At 47.7% G+C, this 9,539-nt stretch overlaps 1 protein-coding gene across 5 annotated transcripts in view; it reads left to right on the top strand.

Annotated features, from left to right (window-relative positions):
• The first annotated feature begins 2,453 nt into the window (after positions 1 to 2,453).
• The window catches only part of TTBK1 (tau tubulin kinase 1), a 150,334-nt gene continuing 143,248 nt past the window's right edge, over positions 2,454 to 9,539 (top strand). Inside the window, exon 1 of one of the 5 annotated variants that reach the window (XM_089660927.1) lies at positions 2,454 to 2,548. The gene's annotated coding sequence lies outside the window, so the exon portion shown is untranslated. The remainder of the gene's footprint in view (positions 2,549 to 9,539) is intronic. The other 4 variants (XM_089660928.1, XM_089660925.1, XM_089660930.1 and 1 more) reach the window with 4 other exon arrangements.

The raw sequence follows: 9,539 nt of genomic DNA, 5'->3' as shown, positions 1-9,539 counted from the left end.
ATATCTAGAGGAGAGGACTTCTATCTAGAGGAGAGGACTTCTATCTAGAGGAGAGGACTTCTATCTAGAGGAGAGGACTTCTATCTAGAGGAGAGGACTACTATCTAGAGGAGAGGAGTACCATCTAGAGGAGAGGAGTACCATCTAGAGGAGAAGACTACCATCTAGAGGAGAGGACTAATATCTAGAGGAGAGGACTTCTATCTAGAGGAGAGGACTTCTATCTAGAGGAGAGGACTTCTATCTAGAGGAGAGGACTTCTATCTAGAGGAGAGGACTACTATCTAGAGGAGAGGAGTACCATCTAGAGGAGAGGAGTACCATCTAGAGGAGAAGACTACCATCTAGAGGAGAGGACTTCTATCTAGAGGGGAGGACTACTATCTAGAGGGGTGGACTACTATCTAGAGGAGAGGAGTACCATCTAGAGAAGACTACCATCTAGAGGAGAGGACTTCTATCTAGAGGAGAGGGCTTATATCTACAGGAAATGAAAAACCAATGATGTCATCAGTTGATAAGGACATTGTCCACCTTCAGCTCTGGGGTCACATTAGCTGAGTGAGAGAAACTGAGCAAGAAGAGAAACAATGGCATACTAGTCAGTACCAGTGTGCTCAGGTGTATTTATTATGGAAGAATCAATCCCCTCTAACGTTGGGTGTCCCACATGTGCAGATGTTGCTGTGTTATATAAAACTATTAAGTTACTTTTTTTTTTATTTTGTAATGGGTGCCTCAAGATTGTGCAGGATTATAAAGGGTGCCTTGCCTGAAAAAAGGTTGAGAAACACTGATCTAGAGGAGAGGTCTGATATCTACAGAAGACTGATATCTATAGAGGAGAGGACTGATATCTATAGAGGAGAGGACCAACATATAGAGGAGAGGACTGATATATAGAGGAGAGGACTGATATCTATAGAGGAGAGGACTGATATATAGAGGAGAGGACTGATATATAGAGGAGAGGACTGATATCTATAGAGGAGAGGACTGATATAGAGAGGAGAGGACTGATATATAGAGGAGAGGACTGATATATAGAGGAGAGGTCTGATATATAGAGGAGAGGACTGATATATAGAGGAGAGGACTGATATATAGAGGAGAGGACTGATATCTATAGCGGAGAGGACTGATATCTATAGAGGAGAGGACTGATATATAGAGGAGAGGACTGATATATAGAGGAGAGGACTGATATCTATAGAGGAGAGGACTGATATATAGAGGAGAGGACTGATATATAGAGGAGAGGTCTGATATATAGAGGAGAGGACTGATATCTATAGAGGAGAGGACTGATATATAGAGGAGAGGACTGATATCTATAGAGGAGAGGACTGATATATAGAGGAGAGGACTGATATATAGAGGAGAGGACTGATATCTATAGAGGAGAGGACTGATATATAGAGGAGAGGACTGATATATAGAGGAGAGGACTGATATATAGAGGAGAGGTCTGATATATAGAGGAGAGGACTGATATCTATAGAGGAGAGGACTGATATATAGAGGAGAGGACTGATATCTATAGAGGAGAGGACTGATATATAGAGGAGAGGACTGATATATAGAGGAGAGGACTGATATATAGAGGAGAGGACTGATATCTATAGAGGAGAGGACTGATATATAGAGGAGAGGACTGATATCTATAGAGGAGAGGACTGATATCTATAGAGGAGAGGACTGATATCTATAGAGGAGAGGACTGATATATAGAGGAGAGGTCTGATATATAGAGGAGAGGTCTGATATATAGAGGAGAGGACTGATATATAGAGGAGAGGACTGATATATAGAGGAGAGGACTGATATATAGAGGAGGGGTCTGATATATAGAGGAGAGGACTGATATCTATAGAGGAAGACTGATATCTATAGAGGAGAGGACTGATATCTATAGAGGAGAGGACTGATATCTATAGAGGAGAGGACTGATATATAGAGGAGAGGACTGATATATAGAGGAGAGGACTGATATATAGAGGAGAGGACTGATATCTATAGAGGAGAGGTCTGATATATAGAGGAGAGGACTGATATATAGAGGAGAGGACTGATATCTATAGAGGAGAGGACTGATATCTATAGAGGAGAGGTCTGATATATAGAGGAGAGGACTGATATATAGAGGAGAGGACTGATATATAGAGGAGAGGACTGATATATAGAGGAGAGGTCTGATATATAGAGGAGAGGACTGATATATAGAGGAGAGGACTGATATATAGAGGAGAGGTCTGATATATAGAGGAGAGGACTGATATCTATAGAGGAGAGGACTGATATCTATAGAGGAGAGGACTATGTTGTGTAGTATGGCGGGGATGTATAGTGTGGCGGTGTACGGAGAGGGGAGGTATGTCGGCCCCGTGTACTGTGGCGGTGTACGGTGACATTGTTGTGTCAGTGGGTGTGTTGCAGGCTGTGACGTCAGTGCAGTGGTCGCGGTGCATTGTGGGAGTATCCGGCTCCTCTGCAGCACCAGGGACAGCTCCGGGGGGACCCGGGACACCCGCCGGACACCGCCCGGTAGGTGAGTGCCGCCCTATTGTACTGACATCTGGGAGGGGGAGGGGAAGACGAGGTGACCCGAGCCGCCTCTGACGCCCCAATCACTGTGCAGGAATCTATCGGAGAGACCCGACCCTCCGCCCCATACCGGGCACCGGGATCTACTGACATCATCACACCCGACCTGTCCTGTCACTAACCAGTCCTCATCACACCCAACCAGTCCTCATTACACCCAACCAGTCCTCATATCACCCAACCAGTCTTCATTACACCCAACCAGTCTTCATTACACCCAACCAGTCTTTATTACACCCAACCAGTCCTCCTCACACCCAACCAGTCCTCATTACACCCAACCAGTCCTCATATCACCCAACCAGTCTTCATTACACCCAACCAGTCCTCCTCACACCCAACCAGTCCTCATATCACCCAACCAGTCTTCATTACACCCAACCAGTCCTCATTACACCCAACCAGTCCTCATATCACCCAACCAGTCTTCATTACACCCAACCAGTCCTCCTCACACCCAACCAGTCCTCCTCACACCCAACCAGTCCCCATAACACCCAATCAGTCCTCATGACACCCAACCAGTCCTCATAACACCTGACCAGTTCTGGAGGAGAGGACTGATAGTCAAACAAGATGATTAAAGATCAGAGGGAGGACCATTTGTCACTCAACCAGTCCTCATTACACCCAACCAGTCTTCATTACACCCAACCAGTCTTCATTACACCCAACCAGTCCTCATTACACCCAACCAGTCTTCATTACACCCAACCAGTCCTCATTACACCCAACCAGTCCTCATTACACCCAACCAGTCCTCATTACACCCAACCAGTCTTCATTACACCCAACCAGTCCTCATTACACCCAACCAGTCCTCATTACACCCAACCAGTCTTCATTACACCCAACCAGTCTTCATTACACCCAACCAGTCTTTATTACACCCAACCAGTCCTCCTCACACCCAACCAGTCCTCATTACACCCAACCAGTCCTCATATCACCCAACCAGTCTTCATTACACCCAACCAGTCCTCCTCACACCCAACCAGTCCTCATATCACCCAACCAGTCTTCATTACACCCAACCAGTCCTCATTACACCCAACCAGTCCTCATATCACCCAACCAGTCTTCATTACACCCAACCAGTCCTCCTCACACCCAACCAGTCCCCATAACACCCAATCAGTCCTCATGACACCCAACCAGTCCTCATAACACCTGACCAGTTCTGGAGGAGAGGACTGATAGTCAAACAAGATGATTAAAGATCAGAGGGAGGACCATTTGTCACTCAACCAGTCCTCATTACACCCAACCAGTCTTCATTACACCCAACCAGTCCTCATTACACCCAACCAGTCTTCATTACACCCAACCAGTCCTCATTACACCCAACCAGTCCTCATTACACCCAACCAGTCCTCATTACACCCAACCAGTCTTCATTACACCCAACCAGTCCTCATTACACCCAACCAGTCCTCATTACACCCAACCAGTCTTCATTACACCCAACCAGTCTTCATTACACCCAACCAGTCCTCATTACACCCAACCAGTCTTCATTACACCCAACCAGTCCTCTTTACACCCAACCAGTCTTCATTACACCCAACCAGTCCTCATTACACCCAACCAGTCCTCATTACACCCAACCAGTCTTCATTACACCCAACCAGTCCTCATTACACCCAACCAGTCCTCATTACACCCAACCAGTCCTCATTACACCCAACCAGTCTTCATTACACCCAACCAGTCCTCATTACACCCAACCAGTCCTCATTACACCCAACCAGTCTTCATTACACCCAACCAGTCTTCATTACACCCAACCAGTCTTCATTACACCCAACCAGTCTTCATTACACCCAACCAGTCCTCATTACACCCAACCAGTCCTCATTACACCCAACCAGTCCTCATTACACCCAACCAGTCCTCATCACACCCAACCAGTCCTCATCACACCCAACCAGTCCTCATCACACCCAACCAGTTCTCATAACACCGAACCAGTTCTGGAGGAGAGGACTGATAGTCAAACAAGATGATTAAAGATCAGAGGGAGGACCATTTGTCACCCAACCAGTCCTCATTACACCCAACCAATCTTCATTACACCCAACCAGTCTTCATTACACCCAACCAGTCCTCATTACACCCAACCAGTCCTCATTACACCCAACCAGTCCTCATCACACCCAACCAGTCCTCATCACACCCAACCAGTCCTCATCACACCCAACCAGTCCTCATATCATCCAACCAGTCCTCATTACACCCAACCAGTCCTCATCACACCCAACCAGTCCTCATCACACCGAACCAGTTCTCATAACACCCGACCAGTTCTGGAGGAGAGGACTGATAGTCAAACAAGATGATTAAAGATCAGAGGGAGGACCATTTGTCACCCAACCAGTCCTCATTACACCCAACCAGTCTTCATTACACCCAACCAGTCTTCATTACACCCAACCAGTCCTCATCACACCCAGCCAGTCCTCCTAACACCCAACCAGTCCTCATTATACCCAACCAGTCCTTCTAACACCCAACCAGTCCTCATTACACCTAACCAGTCCTCCTAACACCGAACCAGTCCTCATTACACCTAACCAGTCTTCATCACACCCAACCAGTCCTCATGATACCCAACCAGTCCTCATCACACCCAACCAGTCCTCATAACACCCAACCAGTCCTCATTGCACCCAACCAGTCCTCATCACACCCAACCAGTCCTCATCACACCCAACCAGTCCCCATCACACCTAACCAGTCCCCATCACACCCAACCAGTCCCCATCACACCCAACCAGTCCCCATCACACCCAACCAGTCCTCATCACACCGAACCAGTCCTCATTACACCCAACCAGTCCTCATTACACCCAACCAGTCCTCATCACACCCAACCAGTCCTCATCACACCTAACCAGTCCCCATTACACCCAACAAGTCCCCATCACACCTAACCAGTCCCCATCACACCCAACCAGTCCTCCTCACACCCACCCAGTCCCCATTACATCTGACTAGTATTATCACTAACCAATCCTCATTACACCCAACTAGTCCTCATCAAACTCAACCAGTCATCATTACACCTGACTAGTATTCTCACTAACCAGTCCTCATTACACCTGACTAGTATTCTCACTAACCAGTCCTCATCTCACCAGTCATTATCATCACCAACCAGTTCTTATTACAGTTCTCATACTAGTCCTTTGGCAGACCAGTCATTATCAACCAGTTCTTATCACACCTGACCTGTCCCGTCACTAACCAATCCTTATCTCACCCTACTAGTCCTATGACAGACCAGTCACTATCACCACCAGCCAGTCCTCATTACACCTGACTAATATTATCACCGACCAGTCCTCATCACACCCAACTTGTCCCATCACTGACCAGGACTTATCACACCTGCCCATCCCTTATCACAGCCAACTAGTCCTGTCAATGGCCAGTCCTGAGTACACCCCCCTAACCCTGTTACTGACTGGTTCTTATCACACCAAACTAGTCCTCATCACACCAAACCAGTTTTCAGCACACCAGACTTGTCTTGTCACTGACCTGTCCTTGTCACTCCCCATTAGTCCCATAACTGACCAGTCCTCATCACAGCCAACTAATCTGTCATGGACCAGTCCTCATCACACCTGACTAAACCTGTCACTGACCTTAGTATACCTAACTGTTCCAGTTACTGGCCAGTCTTCATCACTTTTAACTAGTCCTATCACTAACTTTATTACATCCAGATAGTCCTTAATCGCACATTACTAGTCCTGTCACTAAGCAGGCCTTATTACATCCATGGAGTCCTTAATCACACATTACTAGTCCTGTCACTGACCAGGCCTTATTACATCCATGGAGTCCTTAATCACACATTGCTAGTCCTGTCACTGACCAGGCATTATTACATCCAGATAGTCCTTAATCGCACATTACCAGTCCTGTCACTGACCAGGCATTATTACATCCATGGAGTCCTTAATCACACATTACTAGTCCTGTCACTAAGCAGGCCTTATTACATCCAGGAAGTCCTTAATCACACATTGCTAGTCCTGTCACTGACCAGGCATTATTACATCCATGGAGTCCTTAATCACACATTACTAGTCCTGTCACTGACCAGGCATTATTACATCCATGGAGTCCTTAATCGCACATTACTAGTCCTGTCACTGACCAGGCCTTATTACATCCAGGAAGTCCTTAATCGCACATTACTAGTCCTGTCACTGACCAGGCCTTATTACATCCAGGAAGTCCTTAATCACACATTACTAGTCCTGTCACTGACAAATCCTCAGTACACCCTACTAGTTATGTCTACTGACAAGTTCTCATCATCCTTGACTAATGCTTTCACTGACTGGTCATCACACCACCCTGTCCCTGTCACATCTAATGTGTCATGTCACTTACCAGTCCTCAGTACACCCAACTAGTCCTGTCACTGACAGTCCCTCTTCACACCCAAACAAGCTTCATCAAACCTGTATAGTCATGTCTCTGACTAGTCTCAGACTTGATGGTACCTGACTTGTAACTGAGCAGACATTATAGCACCTGATTAGTCCTGTTACTAACTAGTCTTCATCATACTCAACTAGTCCTCTTTACTCTGACTAGTCCTTTGACAAATCCTCCTTACAGTGAACTAGTCCAGTCACAGACTGATCCTCAACTTGTCTAGTCACAGACTGATCCTCATCACACCCAACCATCCTGTCACTGACCAGTCCTCAGGTCACTGACTAGCCATGTCACCGACCAGTCCTCATCACACCTGACTAGCCATGTCACCGACCAGTCCTCATCACACCTGACTAGCCATGTCACCGACCAGTCCTCATCACACCTGACTAGCCATGTCACCGACCAGTCCTCATCACACCTGACTAGCCATGTCACCGACCAGTCCTCATCACACCTAACTAGCCATGTCACCGACCAGTCCTCATCACACCTGACTAGCCATGTCACCGACCAGTCCTCATCACACCTGACTAGCCATGTCACCGACCAGTCCTCATCACACCTGACTAGCCATGTCACCGACCAGTCCTCATCACACCTGACTAGCCATGTCACCGACCAGTCCTCATCACACCTGACTAGCCATGTCACCGACCAGTCCTCATCACACCTAACTAGCCATGTCACCGACCAGTCCTCATCACACCTGACTAGCCATGTCACTGACCAGTCCTCATCACACCTAACTAGCCATATCATTGACTCGTCCTCATCACACCTGACTAGCCATGTCACCGACCAGTCCTCATCACACCTGACTAGCCATGTCACTGACCAGTCCTCATCACACTTAACTAGCCATATCACTGACTCGTCCTCATCACACCTAACTAGCCATGTCACTGACCAGTCCTCATCACACCTAACTAGCCATATCACTGACTCGTCCTCATCACACCTGATTAGCCATGTCACCGACCAGTCCTCATCACACCTGACTAGCCATATCATTGACCCATCCTCATCACACCTGACTAGCCATGTCATCAACCAGTCCTCATCACATCTGACTAGCCATGTCACCGACCAGTCCTTATCACACCTGACTAGCCATGTCACCAACCAGTCCTCATCACATCTGACTAGCCATGTCACCGACCAGTCCTCATCACACATGACTAGCCATGTCACCAACTAGTCCTCATCACACCCATTCAGGTGGAGGTGGACAATGGAGACCCTTTTTTCTTGGGCAAAACCACTTGACAGATGTCGTTGTTAGTCTTCGTGGGTTACAGGTGCTCTCAGACTAGTGGTCTTTGGTTAGGTCTCTCAATCTTTGACCTAGTAAAGCACTGTTCTGAGGTGATCTCAAACTGTTGCTCCCTGGTTTGGTCTCCCCATCTCTGACCAGCATGCACAGTGCTGAGGTGCCCTCAGACTGTTGGTCTATGGTTAGATCCCTCGATCTCTGACCCAGCAGGTTACAGTGCTGAGGGGCCCTCAGACTGTTGGTCTATGGTTAGATCCCTCGATCTCTGACCCAGCAGGTTACAGTGCTGAGGTGCCCTCAGACTGTTGGTCTATGGTTAGATCCCTCGATCTCTGACCAAGCAGGTTACAGTGCTGAGGGGCCCTCAGACTGTTGGTCTATGGTTAGATCCCTCGATCTCTGACCCAGCAGGTTACAGTGCTGAGGTGCCCTCAGACTGTTGGTCTATGGTTAGATCCCTCCATCTCTGACCCAGCAGGTTACAGTGCTGAGGTGCCCTCAGACTGTTGGTCTATGGTTAGATCCCTCCATCTCTCATCCAGCAGGTTACAGTGCTGAGGTGCCCTCAGACTGTTGGTCTATGGTTAGATCCCTCCATCTCTCATCCAACAGGTTACAGTGCTGAGGTGCCCTCAGACTGTTGGTCTATGGTTAGATCCCTCCATCTCTGACCCAGCAGGTTACAGTGCTGAGGGGCCCTTAGACTGTTGGTCTATGGTTAGATCCCTCGATCTCTGACCCAGCAGGTTACAGTGCTGAGGTGCCCTCAGACTGTTGGTCTATGGTTAGATCCCTCCATCTCTCATCCAGCAGGTTACAGTGCTGAGGTGCCCTCAGACTGTTGGTCTATGGTTAGATCCCTCCATCTCTCATCCAACAGGTTACAGTGCTGAGGTGCCCTCAGACTGTTGGTCTATGGTTAGATCCCTCCATCTCTGACCCAGCAGGTTACAGTGCTGAGGTGCCCTCAGACTGTTGGTCTATGGTTAGATCCCTCGATCTCTAATCCAGCAGGTTACAGTGCTGAGGTGCCCTCAGACTGTTGCTCTTTTATTAGGTATGTCCATTTCTGATTAGAAGTGCATGGTGCTAAGGGGCTCTCAGACTGTTGATATATAGTTAGGTCCCTCGATCTCTGACCAACAGGGCACAGTGGAGGTTTTCTAGGTGATGCGCTTCAGACTTTTGTTGAATAAGCTTA

Source organism: Staurois parvus, unplaced genomic scaffold (assembly GCF_062004578.1).
Source record: "Staurois parvus isolate SC_StPar_1 unplaced genomic scaffold, SC_StPar_1.0 ptg001288l, whole genome shotgun sequence".
In the NCBI taxonomy this organism is placed as follows: Eukaryota; Metazoa; Chordata; class Amphibia; order Anura; family Ranidae; genus Staurois; species Staurois parvus.
This window is presented reverse-complemented; position numbering and strand designations above follow the sequence as displayed.